At 35.9% G+C, this 21708-nt stretch overlaps 1 long non-coding RNA gene across 1 annotated transcript; it reads left to right on the forward strand.

Moving 5' to 3' along the window:
* Positions 1-4903: 4903 nt before the first annotated feature.
* On the forward strand, positions 4904-6001 carry LOC149813077 (uncharacterized). Its single transcript, XR_016428285.1, has 2 exons — positions 4904-5157; positions 5248-6001. It is a non-coding gene; the product is annotated as an uncharacterized LOC149813077 (long non-coding RNA).
* Positions 6002-21708: the final 15707 nt, after the last annotated feature.

Below are 21708 nucleotides of genomic sequence, written 5' to 3' on the forward strand. Positions count from 1 at the left end.
CAGATTAATTCACGACACTTATAGTGTCCCTTTCAAATCATAAGCATGACATTCTCTAGGGTAATACCTACCCTAAGACTATGAAATTCTACTCTCAATTCTCACATAACACATAAATCTCTTACATGCAATCATGTCATGCCACATTTATATCATAAATAAAAAAATATGCATGATCAAGTTTAAGCTTCACACTTGAACTTTATAGATTCTTAAGCATGCAAAACAATGTCTATTCACAATAAACAAAACTAGCATACTTAAATCACTTAAAATCACATTGAAAGATGTCTAAACCAGCTAGTATGCATTTTAATCAACTAAGGAAGAATTTGTAATTGTTCGCTTAAATTTCAATTCTCAGTCTCACGCAACCTTTGATATGAAATCAACGAATATCTCGTATCATAATCAAAATTATCAAAATACCCTTGGGTTTAAATGTCAAACTCTGACTCCATTCTTTTAGAGTTTGTCATCACATGCCCTGTTAATGGATCCTACTCGAGTAATAGAATCTAAGGACTCAAGAATGTCCTGAATCCAACTTCGAAGTACCAAGTTATACCTTGTTTACTATGTAAGCACACTAAGGGTAAAATGGTCTTTTTGCTCTTTCGACCATTCATAGTGACATCTATGTCGTCTCTACACCACTTCTTTACACCATGTTAACTTCGTATTGAATTTCGGATCCAAATCCACACTGTTTTCAAAATGGATCATTTAGGTTTTTAACCAAAAATTCAATTGGATCTTGGATCCGGTACCCCCAATCCAAACCTATTTATGATGGTTTGGCAAATGCATGATGTCTATGCTGGACATTCTTGGATTTTAGACTAAACTCTACTAAGTCCACTTAATTTCGAATCCACTTGGGTGTTCATGATCCGACTTGAGTTTTGGATCCAAATTGGGATCCAAACCTGGATCCAATTTGTAATGCAAAAATTGAGGGCTTCGCTATCTCGATTTTTCCATCGCACCCGATCAATCACACACACATCTTTATATACATCAAAAGTTCGATTTGTCTCACCCTAGACTGAGTCGGTCAGACCCATATTGGGCCCGACTTTGGTCTGGACTGAATCGGTCCACAAATACAAACCCGACTCGGTCTACCCAGACTGAGTCGGTCTACTAAACTAATTCAGACTTGACTTCGTCTGTTGAACTACACAGATCCGATTCGGTCTGTCCAGAACGAGTCAGTCCATCAAATTACCCAGACCCAACTCGGTCTGTCCAGATCGAGTCGGTCTGTCAAATAACACAAACTTGAGTCGGTCTGTCGAACTTATATATCTATATATATATATATATATATATATATATATATATATATATATATATATATATATATATATATATATATTTCTGCTTGGCTTGGTCTGGGCACACCCAAACCGAGTCATCCCAGTCTGTACCTGACCCGTCTCGGCCTGGGTCGTGCCCAGACCGATGGTCGACTCGGTTTGCAGAAATGCAGACCGAGTCTGCCATTTCGGGTGTGCGGCAGTTCCAGTTGGACTGTTGCAGTCCCCTATAAGCGGGGCAACACCACTGGCGATCGTCGATGATCGGTGATTGCCGACCCCCTTCCATATTTTCTTTTCGGTGATGGTAGCAAAGGAAAAACACCCTTTCCTTTTACAAAACGGCAAGGACATGGTTCTTCCTGTCCTTGTTCCCCTGCTACTCGCCGCCAATCGAAGGTTGCCGATGACCTCTGCGTTAAACGAAAAATGGGAGGGGGAGGAACTTACCTGCTGGTGGAGCCACGCCTCCTCTTCTTCTCCCGTTCACCAAACGTCTCTCCCTCTCTCTGAGCTTGAATTCGAATGGGGAAGGGAAGGAGCCCTCCCCCATGGCTTTTATAGCCATGGTGAATCGGTTACTCCCCCCATTATCGCCCTCTTTAAAAAAATGGGGGGAACCATTCCCCTCCCCCCCTTCCTCTCCCACGATCAAGTTTGTGGGAGAGGAAGGGGGTAGCGGTTCCCCCTCCTCCCTTAACCACCCCACGACGGGGATGGTGTTACATTTCGAATGTGTGAAAGCGGTTTTGGGTGAATCGTGACGTTAATGTGATGAAGAAGTTGTTGTCTCTCTTAGTTATATATTGCCGTTACCTTGTTATTTTCCTCCTCGTCTTTCTCTTCCTTTAGGTCTCTGTGAATCGAGCAATTGAAAGTAAATAAGGGGCGGAAGTGGAGGAGGAGATAGGAGATAATGATCTTCATACAAAGTGTTTTAGGTGATCTCATCTCTGTTCTGCTAGATGTTCTATAGAAGTGTGAGTTTTTTGTTGAATTGTTGACTTGTTAAGGTGATCTCATCTTTTCATAAAGTGTTTCTTAAGTGATCTCATCTTTTCTCTGCTCTCTTCTACTTGTTATCTGTGTGTTTTTGTCTGGATTTCTATAATGTGAAGGGCCTCTGCAATATAGGGGGTTTTCTGTTCCTTGGGTTTGTGGTTTTGCTGTTCTTCTATGGGTTAAGATATAGTTGTTTTCTCCTTGCATTGGTGTTTTCACATGTTTTTAATTCCATTTTGTGCAGCTACTGGATTTATGTTATGACTCCCTTTATGATACCTAGGTTGACAGCATCGGTGTTCACTTTTCTTCCGTTAGTTGTTTGTCATGTGCTCTTGTTATTATTTCCTTTTTGTTTGCACAAGCATCTAGACGTTGACAGCCAAGACATTTTCTCCTGTCCGCTTCCATTTGTGTTTCTTTTTTTGAGTTTTGTATGATTTGCTTTCAGAAGATTTTCTGCATGTTTCCTTCATTTTCTGTGCCTTGTATATCAGTAGAAAATCTTACGCAAGTTTCCTACACCCTTTCGTAGTATTGGGATTTGCATTCGACACAATTGAATGAGGTGTCTGCTGGTCACATAAGGTTTTAACAATTTTTACTATTGGTTTTAATTTTAGTTTTCCATGCCATAATGTTTATATATGGGTGTGAGTATTTTACGTAATTTTATTGTGTATACTTGTTCAAAATATTCTTCCCCTGCATGCGCCTGCTTTGGACATTCTTTATCTTGATTGGTGTCTAAGCCAATTCCTTCAAACTACCTGCCTGTGACCGCACCTCTGTGACTGAGTTCACATCACTGATCATCTTCTTAATAGATGTCAACATGTAAGGTCGTCTGCTTTTCCTTCAAGTACACTGAGGATCATAATTTTATATTTAATAATTTAATTTTCATCTTTTCCGATAAAAACTATTATGTATTTCTTGGGCAATGATGCAGCAGCTGATTTCAAACCAAAGTTCATAAATTGCTGGTTGGAAAATACCTCTACACCCTTTTCTGCCTCCATTAACCTCATTTCATTGGAAACAAAAGAAAAAAGATTCCTGCATATTGCTTTCTCTGAGGGCCCATTTGTTTTAACAACCAGTTTGAGAAATGGTTTTCATTTGAAATGCACAAAGCACAAAAGAAATCGTATAAAAACACTTCCTCAGGGGAAGTATGGCTACTGCAGTTTCATATGGAAAAAATCTTTTACTCATGAAATATTTTCACACTACTGATTCCCACCCAAGGACCTTTACTTTGACTAGATGGGCTATTTCCTGTGAACAAATGCGTGCTGCAATATGGATGAGAAAATTGTATTATGACAGTTAACCGATATTGACCCTATCTTTGGACTGTTCCGAAAAAGTGAAGGAAGCTAACCGTGCCTTTGGAATGCTGCAACTGAAAATTAATCTTTAGCTGGTGGTCTTCTGTGCATTGTATGTCTATGGTTGATCTGCTTTTTTATTCCTCTTTATTATGTGCCTTCTAATGACAGTTTAAAATCCACCATCGGTGCCTTGCACAAAATTTCTATACCTTTTCTTTGTTTCCTAGCATTTACATTTCACACAATTGAAGAAGGTGTGTTTGCTCACTGCTGTTAGCTTTTCTCGCACTTAAGATTTTAATAATTTTTTTACTATTGATTTTTGCTTTTAGCTTTCCATTCCTGAAGGGTTATCCATGGATATGAGTATTTCACAAAATTTTATTGTATAAACTTGCTCAAGATATTCTTTCTCTGCATGTGCATGGTTTGCCTTTTGTAATCTTGATTGGGGCTAGGCTATTCCCTCCAAACTACTTGCCTGCGATGGACCGCAGTGATTAACTTGACATCATTCACCTGCTTCTTAGTGGATGTCAACATGTAACGATTACTGCCGTGTTGTTTAATCTCCCCCTGCATCATAATTTTTGTATTCAACCATCTTATTTTCTCTTTGTTGATAAAAAGCTACTGTTTATTTCTTGGTCAATGATGCAGTGGCTGAGCCCTCCATTAAGCTTAAACCAAAGTGCCTGATGTGCTGGTTGATAAATAGCTCTATACCCTTTTAGCCCTCCATGACACATATTTTGTTGTAAACAAAATAAAATTTTTTGTTCATAGTCTTTTTTGATGTCCCGTTTGTTTCGTTGTCGGGCTTGAGAAATGGGTTTTGTGTGAAATGCACAAAGCCCAAAAGAGATTGTGTGAAAACACTTCTGCAGGGGAAGAATCAAGTTCTGCAGGTGAAAACCCTTCGGGGAGCTTCCTAAAAATCCCTAAATTTCACTATTGTTTTGGAAGAATCAAGTTCTCGCCAGTAGTGCCACATTATGTTTTCTCTTTTTTTCCTTGGATTCTTTCTTTTAGTTCTCGACACTTCAAACATATTGAACTTTCTACTATCTTTATTTATTTTAACTCATGAAATAAACGTAAACCTAAACTAAACCTAAACGTAAATGAAGGTCCAGAAAATTTGATGTTGAAATCAGTTATTCCGCAAATATACCTCTTCTACAACTTGAAGCAGCTATGAGGGGAGAGGAATCTGCGCAAGAGGCGCTGCGGGTTCTGGACATGCTGCAAAAAAGTGGGTAACTTTGTGTTGATGATTAGTAACTTTATGTGTGCTGCCAATTTCATCCCTGATTTCCTTTGCTTCCAACATATGTTTGCATCTTTGTATGGATGTGTAGGTTGCCTGCTTGTTCGGCAGTTGTTTTTCCAGGATGATCAAAGAAACTTTGTTGATATTGGTGGAGGTGTAGTTGGCTGCAGGGGGTTCCATTCATCTTTCCGGCCCGCACAGGGTGGCCTGTCATTGAATATAGGTAGGGTTTCTTCTTCGGTTATTTTATCTCATATATAATTTTTATATGGGTCCTTGACTGCAACAACTAATGTTTCGTTCTTTGGCGTAGATGTGTCAACAACAATGATGCTAAGGCCTGCCCCCCTGATTGACTTCCTGCTTGAAAATCAAAACGCTAGAGATCCTTCCAGGATTGACTGGCAGAAGCTATGTAAAATCTTATTTGTATTTGCTCTTTGTGAACTACTTAGTCAAAAAAGTGTTAGTTGGCTCCTAGTTGATGGACCTTTAAAATGCCTAATTTGGGACTAGGCTAGAATTACTTGGTCTGATCAGAACCTGAAAAAGAAAAAAAAACACAAAAATTAGAATACATTTTGAAAAATATTAGAAAAAGATATTCAGCACAATTTATGAGGCTAAACAACTGAAATAAAACATAATTTTTTATGAAGGAAACTAGACAATTAAATCATACATGTATCGACATTTAAATCCATTCATACACAAATATAGATAAAATCAAATATGCTTTGCTTATTCCTATATATACATAAATATAAACATATAACTCTCTGGTGTGGATGTGCATACAGTATCAATGTGATGAACTCGTGTTCTTTTATGTGAATCCGACCTTATAGATAAGATCTGGATGGGCTGTTTGGCGGGGATCGACTTTTTAATCACCCGAATCCTGCTTACATTACTTTAGTGATTAAAAAATCTACGGTTATAAATGCACCAATTTTTTATGATATAAAAACATTTTACTTTTTTTTATCGAAAAAACATGATCCAAGTGTGGATCTTTAACCAATTGACTATGCAGAACACATCTGTAGAGTCAGATTAAGTCAAAACAACTTGCACCTATGAGTTTCAAGTCATTGATACCTTGCACATCCACTGGAGGGCGAAGAGATGGGGGAGAGAAAGGAACAGGAGAAGTGGATACAGTAGAAGTGAAAGAGAAGAAGGGGAGGCATGAATAATCCTTGCCCTCCTTGGTCTTCCTTGGGCTACTTTACCCCCCTCTGGTGTATAAGTAGAAATTGAAAAAATGTCTAATATGCCTGAGGACATATTAGGTATTGATCAGTGCCTAAAGGAAAAATATAAAAAATACAAAAATAAATAAATTCTAAAATCCGACAGACAAACACATTCAACACAGCTAGCACAATAAGAAACTAAAGAATTAAAGCGTAATCACATGTATTACATTCAAACAAGTCCATCTAACTTACATGTGTAGCTAGTAAGCTTTCCTAATTCTTATGCTTGAATGACATGTTACGTATATATTTGTAATATAGACATTACACACGTGTTCGTGAATATATATATATATATATATATATATATATATATATATATATATATATATATGTGTGTGTGTGTGTGTGTGTGCTACTAATAATAGGTACAGAACTATTGAGCTGGAAATTATAGGCACAAGTTACCTAAATCTGACCATATAGATGTGTTCAACAAAAGGTTGTATGTATTGTATTGTTACCTATATCAGTTGGGCCCAAAGTAACATCTTATCTTGATGGATCGTAAACTTTTTATAAAAAAATTTCAAAAATTTTAAATAAAAAAAATCAAGTAAAATAGTAAACAACAAAATACAACCATAAAATCACATATAAAGTCTCTATGAGCTAAATATGACTTTTCATTTAAGAACATGCAACAAGACTTATGTTTTCATATTACAAAAACAAAATATTATATAAAACCTCAATAACCATAATCATCTTCTCTTCTTGCTAAAATTAATAACAAATCATGCATAATTGACAATTTAAATAAAAAGTAACTATATAATTTAAATTTTAAATACAATTAAAACCTTAACTAACAATATTAAATTTACATTTAAGTCATACTAAAATGCGGTAAGTCATAACTAAGAGTTTTATGATAACTAAAAACATTACATTTAACCAACGTTTTGCATGTCAATCTTCATCTCTCAAGTTTTAAGTTGTAAAGATCATAAAACTAAACTATCTTCTAGAACCTACTTGCCAAACCTTAAGACAATATTTTTTTAGTGTCATCTTCAGAATCTAGAACAGTGATCAATATTTTTTTGCACTTTTGCAAAATTCTTCTTTGAATTTCTTCTAGTTCAGCATTATCATTAATAGGAAGAGTAACAAGAATAAATAGAGACTCACATGAATGTACATTTTGACAAAGACTTATAATATGTTGCTTAAATCTATGCAGTCCACTTCTAATAATATCACAAAATAGATAGAGGGATGTCACGGGAGGAGGAAGGGTTCTAAAAAAATGATGACCTTGGTAGAATCCGCTAATGCATCCACATGCACAGTAGTAGCACGAAGAGTGGGCCCATAACCCAATGTTGGTGAAAACAAAAGCTAACACTAACCAAAAGTCGCCATTGTCGGTCCGTCCGATCAAAGCTTGTGAAGATGTGGGTGGTCATTGTTCTCTTCAGCCCATCGATGAGCTCAGTTCATCAGGTCAAAAGGTGAGCAAGACCTTTGAACCCATTGAGCCCAATGTGAGAGAGAGGGCACCTTGGTTACACTAATCAAACTTGGTTACACTAATCAAACAACCATCACTCTCTATATATAGTGGGAGGAGAGTGGTGTTACATGCATGACATTCATGTGTGTGAACCCCTCCCTATTGTTTGTCTTTTGGTGTGCCCCGTGTCAAACTGGGTCACCTCCTATTGGACCCACTCCAAAAGTCGAACATGCTGCCCCTTTAATTATATTGAGTTGCAAGTTTCTTTTGAATGTGCAGACAAAGGTTATCTTTTTGGGGCAGCTTTCACCCCCAAACTTGTGAAACTTATTGGATACTATTGTGACGATGATGACCAAGTACTAATCTATGAGTATATGGCTCATGGTAGTGTTGGAAGCAATTTATTTTCAAGTAATTTCCATCATTTTCCTTGTTCTTTGATCTTAACTTTTATGATTGGCAGAAGTTGTACTTTTTATTTAAGATTGAGGAACTTAAACTAAACATATAAATATTTCGTATTGAATAAAAAGTTTCCTCTTCTCTTCAAGGTTGAGCCATATTGTTATGTGATTAACCGTCTCAAAATAAGCGTAGCATTGACATAGTTTTCTATTTTCTTATCTAAATGTTAGTATAACGGATTGCTAGATCCCTATTTAACATACCATTAGATTGTTGCTTTCCACATTTTTAAAGCTGCATGCTTTAGTTGAGGTACTCATGGATATTGCATGGTCACTCCTATTATAGTGCATGAATTAGAATGATGGCTTGTCACCCTAAACTCACTTTCAAAAAATATAAAACTTTTTTAAACAATAAATAATTTAAAAATATTGCAAGAAAATATCTTAGGGACTCGATATACATTACCCAACAATCATTCCAGACATAGAATAAATCTAACCATGAAATGAAATTGAATTTATTTTAGTTGAATAGTTTCAATTTAGGGTCTAAATGTTCCTTCAAAATAAAAACTCTTCACAACTGTTAGAATTTGGGTCATTGTATCATAGCTCTTGCTCCCTCCAGCAAGCTTGTCCTTCCATCACTGTGTCTCAATACTTAAAAAGATTTTTAAAAATAAGGTAAGAGCCGAAGTTATCGTAGGAGACTTTCTCAAAATAAATTTAACATAAATCAAATTAAGTTTAAGTTTAAGATGACTTAACAAATATCACATATTTAGAATGAATTTGCAATATATGTAGTTCAAATAAAACAACCAACAATCTCCTACTAAAGTAACTATTTAGGGATGCATTGATCAATGCATGCTTTAATTATTTAGATACTCAAAACGGGCCAAAATTTTGAAGTTTAAGGCAATTTTTGTATTTTTAACACATAATTTGTATTTTATTAATGTTCTTCGACCAACGTCTTTGATCGAAGTAAAAAAATAATCATCAATCGAAACATTTGGGGTCATCATCAAATGCTAAGATGACAAGAAAATTAACATTCATTGATGTCACTTTCTTGATATACCAATAATTGTAGTGAAGTCTGAGGCAAAGTAGCGAAAGTTTTCTACAATAGTGTCTGGGAACACAAATCATACATGAGGTTCTTAAGAAAAAATAATGCACACGGCATTTAGTATTCTCACGGTCCTTCGTGACCGCCATTCAAGGTTTCTACATTTTCAGAAGGCCACCAAGAAAGAAAATTATTACACAATATGATCTCTTTTACTATTCTTAATCAATTAATAGTTCATTACGCAAGAACACTTATGCAAATCAATATACAATAACAAATTTGGGACTTTGCCCTATTAATTTTAATAGTTTAATTAATTCAAAAATAGTATAACATAATTTTGCAATGCATTTACAACTTACTACTGCATGAGCAACATACGCTCCTAGCTTCACTATCTGTGGTTCACACATAACTACTACATAATTTATTGTAATATATGTAGTTCACACCTAACTACTACATAATTTAATGTAAATAAATGACATTGCAAATCTTCATCAACAACAATCATACACAATTAGAGAAATACCAATTCGTATTCATGGTGTTTTCACTTGAAACATAATACCGATGTATATTCATTGCTCAAATTCCGTGCACATCATAAACAAAAAATCAATTTTATAATGCCGGTCAAAAAACATTCAATTAATAACATGGCAAAAACTAAACTTTTATAACTGCCCAAATTCAACTTTTTTCTTAATTAAATTCAGATTTAACGCCTTCAAATGAAATTCATACTCACATCCCTGTCAAAAATCCAGGTTCACCCCAGGTCTGAAACGGTTTTCTATATATTTATATATATTGACTCTGATCAGCCCCAACCCGCTTGACACTGTTTGGACAAATCTATGGCTCACAAAAATCTAAATTATATAATTAGCCCCTCTCGATTTTTGTCATTTTTTGTTGTAGAGCAGTCTAAACCCACCAAGGAAAGTTGGTCGACCCAACCTTTGTTATGGATCAGTCCAAACCCATCAAAGAAAATTAGTGAATCAGAACCTCAAATCGATTGAGGTTCGGTCCACCTGAATCCTCGAATCTATTGAGGTTCACTCCACCTTAACCTTCCAAACAGATTTAAGAGTGGGTTGAAACTGCACTTGATCCCAAAAATCGCTGCACACATAAAACTATACATGGTACATAATAAGTCAATGCAATTAAGCAAGTTTTCAATTTTTTTTTAACGATTAACACAAGCATGGTAAAATGCAATCTCCACAGAACAAAAAAAAACCCATTAGTTCATGCTTAATTCCCAACAAAATAAACCATACAGGCAGGACCCAAAATCAAAACCAAATCAGAATCCTGAAAATTTATACCCGTAAATCATAAAAAAAGTCACAAGTTTAATTAAATGGTACATGCAATAAATCTGGACGGGGACATTACATATCAAATTTTATATAACCTACATAAAAAAATCTATGTACGCTGACAACATCAGAAACACATAACCAGACTCGCTCCCACAGGCATGTACAATTCATGCTAAGATTTATTTTAAACGCATAACCAATTTAGGTTATTAAAACCCCAAAACACATGACCCATATGACTAGATTAATACACAATCCGGACAACTTATTAAATCCAAAGAAAATATACAAGGATCTTGATGTAATGAACAAAAATTTAAAAATTTTGAATGGAAAGCCCAGTACCCTAGAACGATTCATTCAAATACAAATTTGAGTTTTAAATCCTTATTTCCTTAAACCCACATTGGATTTGGCTCATGCACCATTCTCATCTATCGGAATAGTTGAGAAAATCCCGCACCTTGCTGTAGATTCGTGAAAGGAAGGAGGAATCGTTAGAGAAGATCTTTCTTTTTTCTATCTCTTTCTTTCTTTATCTCATGACCTTCCTGTTTTTTTGTTCAGCCCTCTCCCTCTCTCAAAATCGATATTTAGAGAGAGGGCTCATATGGGGTTTTTTATAAAACAAGAGGGACTCCTTAGAGGGGATATCCCATGTTATTTTGAAATAGAAAGTCTTCTGGTCCAAGATCCACTTTAACGTTAAGGGCAATATATATTATTTTAATTTTAGACATAAAAAACTATCATTATTTAATTAAAAATTATACTTATTAAATTAAAAATAGAGAAAAAATTGTGAGATATTACATATTTATTCCATTAAAAATATTTTGTCCATGAAATTATAACTAACCATATAAATATGGGTAATACTCGTGCATATCGGTCTTAGGCTTCCAAGTGTACTTGTCTAATATGTGATGTTGCCACCGCACTTTTATGAACGAAATCATTTTGCTTTGAAGTACTTGCTCTTGGCAATTCATAATCTCTACCAACCTTTCCTTCATCGTCAAGTTCAGTTGCATTTTGACTGCCTCGTACTGAATAACATATGAGGGGTCTGGTACACACTTCCTTAACATTGATACTTTAAAGACTTGGATCTTGAAAAACTGAGGCAAAAGTGTCACTCGATACGCCAACTCATCAATCTACTCAAGAATCTTAAAAAGTCTCACATACCAATGGCTAAGCTTTCCATTTTTTTCTAACCTAAAAGTGCTCTTCATCATCGATATTTGAACAAAAACGTGCTCATCCACTGCGAAACTCAGCTTCCTACGTCGCTAATCGATGTAGCTCTTCTGTCAGCTCTATGCATCTATCAATCGCTCACGAATCAATTGCACTTGATCTAAATAGTGTTGGATAAGCCCTTGAGACTCAACTGCTCCAACGCCAACCTCATTTCAACACATCAGAAATCTGCAAGGTCTATCATATAGAGCTTCATATGGAGTCATACCAATACTAGTGTGATAGCTATTATTGTATTAAAACTTCACAAGTTTATCTTAATCTGCAGCCCAATCCAGCATGCATGCTCTTAACATATCCTCAAAAGTCTACATCATATGCTCGGTCTATGAATGAAAAGTTGTATTGAACTTTAATTTGGTACCCAAAGCTTTCTGCAACTGGCGTCAGAAATGTGACATAAAGCGGGGGATCTCGATTCGACATGATCAAAAGTGGTACCCTGTATAGTCTGATGATCTCATTGATGTATAAGTCTGCCAAGCTCTTTAAGGTATGATTCACTTTGATCGGTAGAAAGTGTGCACTCTTCGTTAATCGGTCCACTATCACCTAGATAGCATTATGTTGATGACGAATCCTCGGTAATCTCATTATGAAGTTCATCGATATATTATTCTACTTCCATTCAGGGATGTTCAACAACTATAATATTCCACTAGGCCTCTGGTGCTTGATGTTAACTTTATCACAAGTAAGACATCGAGACACAAACTCTGTCACATCTCACACCCTTTTTTATCTCGTTCTATCAATAAATTTGTTGTTAAGTCCTTGCACATTTAGTTGCTATCAGGATGAACGCAATACTTCAACTTGTAGTACTCACTCATCAACTCCTCTCTAAAAGCCTTTCTAACCCAACATCTATACTCGAACCTAATGGTCCCAACTTTCTCATGATGGAATTGGGCATTCAACTTCTAAGCACTCTCACATAACTTATTAAACATCGGATCATCTGATTGTAATGCCTCATTTGGATTTATGATCTCGGGTTGCGCTCTCATCCTTTACACAATGGATGAGTCTGACTTTATCTACAAATGGTTGACACTTAATAAATTTCTCAAATAAATCTCAATTTCACCCAATCAAGCTGGCAGTCAAAACCAAAGTCTTTCTACTCAGTGCATCAGCTGCCATATTCGCTTTACTAGGATGGTAAGCGATGGTAAACTCATAATCCTTGAGGAATTCTAACCACCTACGTTGTCTCAAGTTCAGATCCTTCTGCATAAATATATACTTGAGCCTCTTGTGGCAAGATAGAACCTTAAACTGCTCTTCATATAAATAGTGATGCTAAATCAATGCAAAGATAATGACTGCTAACTCCAAGTCGAGCGTTGGGTAATTCGTCTCGTGTACCTTCAGTTGCTGAGAAGCACACACAATTACCTTTTCATCCTGCATCAAGATACAACCTAGTTCGGTTCCTAGGACATCACTATACACTATGGACCCTCCTGATCCTGATGATAGCGTCTTCTTTAGCTCTTGAAAACTCTCCTCACAACGTGACATCTAAACAAACTTCACCTCTTTTTGCAGCAACTTCGTTATCGGGGCAGCTATATGAGAGAAGTCTTTGATAAATCCATGTTAATATCCAACCAATCTTAAGAAACTCCTCATCTCCGTGACCGTCTTTGGCTCCTCTCAAGGTAACACTGCTTTCACCTTTGCCGGATCCACCTCTACACCATTCCCTAATATGACATGCTCGAGAAATATAACTCTATCGAGAGAGAATTCACAGTTAGAGAACTTAGCGTACAACTTATGTTCCTTCAGTGTTTGCAAAATAATCCTCAAATGCTCTCTGTGTTCTTCCTCAAACAATCCTCAAATGCTCTCTTTGTTCCTCCTCACTCTCCGAGTAAATCAAGATGTCATCAATAAACACTATCATAAACTGATGCAACCATAACTTAAAGATTGGATTCTTCAAGTGCATAAATACTGTTGGGGCATTCGTGAGTCCAAAAGACATCACCAAAAACTTGTAATGCCCGTATCTAGACCGAAAAGCCATTTTCAGGATGTCTTCTGGCTTGATTTACAACTGGTGATATCCCGAATGAAGGTCAATCTTCGAGAACAACTTCGTTGTGCACAATTGATAAAACAAATAATCTATCATGAGCAAAGGAAACTTGTTTTTCACCATCACGTGGTTCAACATGTGATAGTCAATGCAAAGCCCCATAAATCCATCCTTAACAAATAAGACTAGTTTACCCAAAGGTCATACACTCGGTCTGATAAACCCCTTGTTAAGAAGCTCCTGCAACTATTTTTTCAGTTCTACGAGCTCGACAAGTGCCATACAATACAATGCTTGTGACATCGATGTCTTCTGGCTTGATTCACAACTGGTGATATCCCGAATGAAGGTCAATCTTCGAGAACAACTTCGTTGTGCACAATTGATAAAACAAATAATCTATCATGAGCAAAGGAAACTTGTTTTTCACCATCACGTGGTTCAACATGTGATAGTCAATGCAAAGCCCCATAAATCCATCCTTAACAAATAAGACTAGTTTACCCAAAGGTCATACACTCGGTCTGATAAACCCCTTGTCAAGAAGCTCCTGCAACTATTTTTTCAGTTCTACGAGCTCGACAAGTGCCATACAATACAATGCTTGTGACATCGATGCCATTTTAAGCACTAACTCGATCAAAAATTTGATCTTATGGTGAGGCAGCAAACCCGATAAGTCCAAAAATATGTCAAGAAACTCGTAGACTATGTCCAATTGCTCCAATAGTGTCTCCTGACTATTCATAGCGGACACACTCACCAAGAATATTATAAACCCCTACTTGCAGTACTTCAAGATCTTCAACGCTAATACAATCTTCCCCTCATCAACCGTCCTGATCGCTTGAAAAACTAACGCTGATAGATCGGGTTGGTCTAGGCACACCTTCTTGCCTTGGCAATGAAGAGTCACATTATATTGAGATAGCCAATCCATGCCCAAATGACATCGTACAATGTCATCTCAAGTAAAATTAGATTAGTTGACAACCTCCAATGCATTCTCTAAGCTAGATGATCAAATTATTGTGCTCGGTGGTTGCGGAGGCGTACACCCATTCGTTGGTCTCTTAATGTTGCGTTTGCTATTGGGTGCCCTAGGCTCCTGCCTTGTTTGGGCCGTACTCAATGTGTTTGGACTACTTGCACTGATAGCAAAGCCCTGTGAAAAGAGGACATGAACTGAAATGATGGTTCTTGTTGCACCTCCGACATGTCTGTTGCAGCTTCGCTTGTTATGGCTGCTTTTGCTGAGGACAATTCTGGTGGTTCCACAATTGGGTTTTTTGCTTCTTATTCTGTGCGCCCTGTGTCTTACCACTAGTACGTAGATGCTTACAAGCTCCGCCATTATAGATGCTACCCGCCTTCTTAGATTTGCCTCGCTTGAATCGCTCTCACTTCTCATTTTGGATGCAAGTTGATTCAATCGTGCCATTGAATGTCGTAGGAGGGCTAGTCATCACTCGAACCTGTAGTCCGTCCTTGAGTCCTCTCACGTAATTCACTGCCCTCACCTTGTCCTGATCAACATGTTGAGGCAGTATCATTCAAGGCTTTAGAATTTAGTGGTATAGTACACTAAACTCATGATGTCATTTCCTTGACGAACAAGGGAAAGTAGGTGATGCAGAGCATCTAGATAGTCGTGAGGAGTAAAGACCCGATTTACATTGGAAGATCCATGAACCCATGTAAAAAAGCCCATTTCGAGTCCATTTGGAGTTGAGAGGTATTTTGGTCAGTTGACATTTAATTTTCTGAGAATTTTGCTTCAATCATCTTAGAAATTTTATTTTTATTTTGTGATTTCATTTTTTTGCATGTTGGAATCATTCGTGTATTTCTTTCTTTCTTTCTTTCATTTTAATTTTTTTAATTTTTTAATTTTTTTCTAGGTGCTAGATTCTACGGATCCGAATAGTTCTAGTATTCAATAGGATTATTTTAGGGCACTAGAGGGTGTATGAGGTTATCTGCGTAGATTTTTATTTTTTGACAATTTTATATTTTGCCCTAAAAAATTATTATGGTTTGAGATCTATTTGGACGAATTGGATCATGTACATGATCCAATCCGTCTCAAATGGGTCCATATTGGTATGGCTGGATCAATATGGACCTCATTGACCAAAGTCAAGGGGGTGATAGCTTGGCACCTCATTCGTGCATATGGAGGTGGCTTCTATTGGGCCTAGGAGAGGTGGGCTTCAATGCTCTCAAGCTCCAAGTCACTTCCAAGGTAGCCAATAGGAGGACACCTCCCTCTTTGTCCATTCAAAGACAAGATTTAAAAAAAGGAGCTTCTCATGGGTCACCAAGGAGGTGGCTTCCAACATGACCATTGGGAGGCCATGCTACCTTCTTTATCCTTTAAAAGAGTCCAAAAAATTGAGGCAGCCCATTCTCTCTTTGATTAAAAATTTCCTGGAACAAACAAGAAGGAAGAAATGAAAGATTCTTCCCTTGGGTGATATTTCTAAAGAAGTTGTAACCATCTCCTGCGTGAATACTATTGTTGCATCCTCTGTGAAGGACTAGCTGCTGTGAAGATCCACCTTGTTCATGTGAATCCCTTGGAACCTGAAGAAAGAAGCTGCAAAAATCGTGTCCTGTGAGTTGCTGAAAAGAAACAATAGCTAACTTGTAGTTGTGCTTCTGTGTTGGTGGAAATCATATACTGTTGCGGTGAACTGTGGTCTTTTTAAGGATCTTGACAAACTCTTTTCGAATATGGTTTGAGAATATATACACTCATTTTTCAATAGATCTAGTATCTAGACCGATAAAGAAATAACATTTCCTGAACTTGCATTCCTGTGAAAATCTCATGCTAGTTAGTTTTTTTAGAACTTGAATTGTGATTTGATTTCTATTGGACTAACCAGAGTTGAGGATAAGGTGAAAGAGTTTTTGACATTGAAGAATATACAATTAGAAATGTTTGTGTATGCAGGTTGAACAATAAACCCTTAAAATTAAAATTGGATAAAACTAAATTTACTATTAAATCTTGTAAACACAATTCGGTTTTGTGACTATCTGTGTATCTGACATAGTCATACTAATTGAGATATAACTCTTAATCTACTTCATACAAATTGTCACATGATAGCTTATTAGAAAGATAACATCTGTGACTACAACTTATATGTTTAGCATATTTTTAATTCGTTTGTTTTAACTGTCAAAACTGGTTTGAAACTGAGAAAATAGTCATTCGGGTGTTTGTTAGGACCGTAACAGTCCTACTCCTTGTTTGGTTTATATTAAACTCATCTGAACTCTGATTCAAGTGATTTTTATTTTTTTGATTTAATAAATATTTTTTCTACAACTTTCATGTTAAGCAAATTTGTTGAATCAATTGTATGTATGGTCAAAAGTATCTTAGAATGGATAGAATAGTCCCACGGGTGACTATTCAGGACTCTATCAGTCCACCATCTTGCTCGGGTTATATCAGAGTCATACGATGTCTCATTTGAGTGATTTCATTTTTTCTGATTCCAAAACTAAATTTTCTATAACTTTTATTTTTGGGTTATTGACTGAATTTATAGAAAATAATGTTGTTCTGACCTGTCCATATTGGATAGTTGTAGCAGACCCACCTGTGAACACCGATCCATTGGTCTAGTGTCTGGTCGATATCTTGACCATCAATGGTTGGATTTGCGTGTTTTCAGATTCGTTGGAAAGAAAAATCTGTTATCTACAAAATCTGTTTGGGCGCTGCCCTTAGGGTCTAAATGCCCTTGCATTGAAAACTGTCAGTTTCAAAATTACCTAGTTTAGCTTTCGTGCATGAGGATTTATTTGGATCTTGGATTATGGATCAACCCTCTTGCTGGATCCACATCAGTAGGCCTCCAAGAATTCATTTCAGAAGGTCTTTTAGGAGATGAACTCTACTGTGGTGAACTTTACCTTTCGAATAATGTCCCACCACTTATTGGCATCACCTTTCAAATGGTAGGTGCCAAAATCAGTGTCTATCCTTTGGCACAAGCATGACACAAAAACACACTCTTTCTCTTCGGCCAAGCTCTTGGCAGCTTCAGGTCAGCCTTCCAAAAAACAGTTGGCAAATCCAACTACATAAACTTTTCATAAGTCATCACACCAATATTAGGGGTCATGACTGATGCGGGGTTCGCGCATGGTGAGCAGTCTGTGTCTGAATATGGGTAGTGACTGTCTTGGTTAGGCTGTTGAGGGTATTTGTCAAGAAGTTCTTTTGTTCATGTCTGTTTTCATGAGTGTATGTGGGAGCACGAGTATACATTTAAAAATTAATTAAAATAAAAAATTATCATTAGACTATACTCATAGATGAAACCTACTCCCTTAGAATTGACCCCACTAAAGAAACATAATCACAACAAGCATGCAAATTAAATCATCATCCACTGATTTAATTATAATTGTCCATATGGCCAAAATAATAAATTTCATAATTATAGGATAATAAGAAAATAAAGATCACAAGATACCTCTTATCAATTATACTGCTTCTAGAGTGCGAGTTTTTGATTTTATGGTGGTGATTCTGACTAGCTTTGATACCAACTTTGTAACGATTCTGAATTGACCCTCAAAAAATGCATAAATTTTTTTAAACATGAACCACCATCGACCAATATCAAAAATTTATATTTTATTAACTGGGTTCTACACATATTCCTCGACCGATGTCAGGAATCATCACTATTGATCAGAATATTAAGAATCATCAACTAATGTCGAGACGACAAGAAAATCAACATCCATTGACATCACTTTCTTGGTATATCAATAGTTGTAGCTGAGTCTAACAACACTATACCCAAGCAAAGTGACAAAAGTTTTTTATAACCGTGTCTGCAAACACGAACCACACATCGGGTTCTTGAAGAAAAATAATGCACACGGCATTTAGTATCCTCATAGCCCCTCATGACCGCCATCCAAGGTTTTCACCATTTCAGAGGGTCACCAAGGAAGGAAATTATTGCACTGTTTAGTTTTTTTTACCATTCTTAATCAATTAAAAGTTTTTTACATAAGAATAATTATGCAAATCAACATGCAATAAAAATTTAAGGCATTTGCCTTGTCAATTTCAACAGTGTAATTAATTCAAAAGCAATATAACATAATTTTGCAATACATTTACAACTTATTATTGTACGAGTAACACATGCTTTTGACCTCCTAAGGCTCATATGTGGTTCGCACATAAGCACTACATAATTTAATGTAATTAAATGACATTGCAAATCTTTAGAGAACAACAATCATACACAATTAGAGGAATACCAATTCATATTCATGGCATTTTCTCCTAAAACATAACATCAATGCATATTCATTGCTCAAATTTCATGAACATAAACAAAAAATCAGATTATAATGTGAGTCCAGAAACATCCAATTAATAACATAGCAAAAACCAAACTTTTATAACCACATATATTCAACTTTTTTCTTAATTAAATTTAGATTTAACAAATCAAATTTAAATAACATAGCAAAAACCAAACTTTTATAACTGCATATATTCAACTTTTTTCTTAATTAAATTTAGATTTGACAAATCAAATTTAACGACTTTAAATGAAACTCATACTCACATTACTGGCAAAAATCCAGGTTCAGATCATAACCTTAACCAAAAGAACCTAGGTCTGAAATGATTTTCTATATATTTATATATATTGACTCTGATCAGTCCCAACCCACTTGACACAGTGTTTGGACAAATCTATGGCTCAAAAATCCAAATTATAGAATTATCAACTCCCTATTTTTGTTGTAGAGCAGTCCAAACCCACCAAGTATAGTCGGTCAACCCAATTTTTGTTATGGATCATTCCAAACCTATCAAAGAAAATCAATGAACTGGACCCTGAAATCGATTGAGGTTCAGTCTCCCCCCCTGAACCTTCCAAATATATTTACGAGTGGGTCAAAGACTGCATCTAATCTCAAAAATTGATGCACACATAAAACTATATATGGTACATAATAAGTTAATGCACATAAAACTATATATGGTACATAATAAGTTAATGCACATAAAACTATACATTGACGTCATTTTTTTGGTATATCAAAAACAACAATTGAGTCTAACAATGTCACCTCCAGGCAAAGTGGCAGAAGTTTTCTACAACTGTGGTTGAAAACACAAACACATATTGGGTTCTTAGGGAAAAACAATGCACACGGTGTTTAATATCCTCATGATTCCTCATAACCGCCATCCGAGGTTTCCACTCTTTCAGCAGTCCACCAAGAAAGGAACTTATTACACAATTTGGTCTATTTTACCATTCTTTATCACATGCAATAACAATTTTGGGCCTTTTTTCTATCAATTTCAACAATGTAATTAATTCAAAAGCAATAGAACATAATTTTGCAATATATTTTATAACTTACTACTCATGAGCAACATATGCTCCTAGCCTCCAAAGGCTCATATGTGGTTCACACGTAAGTACTATATAATTTAATGTAATTAAATGACATTGCAAATCTTCAGTGAACTGCAATCATACACAATGAGAGGAATACCAATTCTTATTCATGGTGTTCTCACATGAAACATAATATGGATGCATATTCATTGCTCCAATTTCATTCACATCATAAACAAAAAATCACATTCATAATGCCAACCAAGAAACATCCAATTAATAACTTGGCAAAAACCAAACTTTTATAACTACCTAGATTCAACTTTTTTCTTAATTAAATTCAGATCTAACAAATCAAATTTAACAACTTCAAATAAAACTCACTCGTATCCTGGCAAAAATCTAGGTTCAAATCATAACCGAAAGAACCCAGGTCTGAAACGGTTTTCTACGTATTTTATATATATTGACTCTGATCAGCCTCGACCCACTTGACACGATGTTTGGACAATTCTATGTCTCACAAAAATCTAAATTATAGAATTAGTCACTCTCGATTTTCGTTGTAGAGCAGTCCAAACCTACAAAGAAAAGTTGGTCAACCCAATTTTTGTTATGGATCAGTCCAAACCTATAAAAAAAAAATCAGTGAACTGGACCCTAAAATCGATTGAGGTTCGGTCCACATGAATCATTAAATCGATTGAGGTCAGTCCACTTGAACCTTCCAAACAAATTCACAAGTGGGTCAAAACTGCACCTGATTCCAAAAATCGATGCACACAAAACTATACATGGTACATAATGCACATAAACTCAACACTGTATATGCTCATCAGCCTAAGCAAGTTATCAATTTTTTTTACTATTAACACAAGCATGCTAAAAACCAATCTACATATGAATCTTCAACAGAAGATCAATGTATGAACAACAAAAAAAAAAAAACCATTAGTGCCTGCTTCATTCCCAAAGAAAATAAACGATACAGGCAGAACCCAAAATCGGAACCAAATCAGAATCCTAAAAACCTTTACCCGTTAAGGTGTCTGATCAGGTTCCTTAGATTGTGTGTGTATGACACGCACCAAAAGAAATCATATTTGCGTGTGTACAGTACACACCACTAACCTGATTTACATACCTTAAAAAAATCAGGCCTTAAATAACTGAACATGCAATTCATAAAAAAAAAATCACAGGTTTAATTAAAATGTAGATGGACTGAAACATTACATATCAAATTTTATATAACCTACATAAAAAAAACTATTTATGCTGACATCACAAATGCATAACTATTGAAGCACGCATGTACCGTTCATGCTTAAATTTATTTTAAATGCATAACCAGTTTAGGTTATTAAAACCCCAGAACACATTACTCATATGACTAGATTAATATACAATCTGGACAGCTTATTAAATCCAAAGAAAAATGTACATGGATTCTTGACGTAACGAACAAAAATTTAGAATGGCATGGCGAAGCCTAC

This window comes from Nuphar pumila, chromosome 16 (assembly GCF_984573655.1).
Source record: "Nuphar pumila chromosome 16, dmNupPumi1.hap1.1, whole genome shotgun sequence".
NCBI lineage: Eukaryota > Viridiplantae > Streptophyta > Magnoliopsida > Nymphaeales > Nymphaeaceae > Nuphar > Nuphar pumila.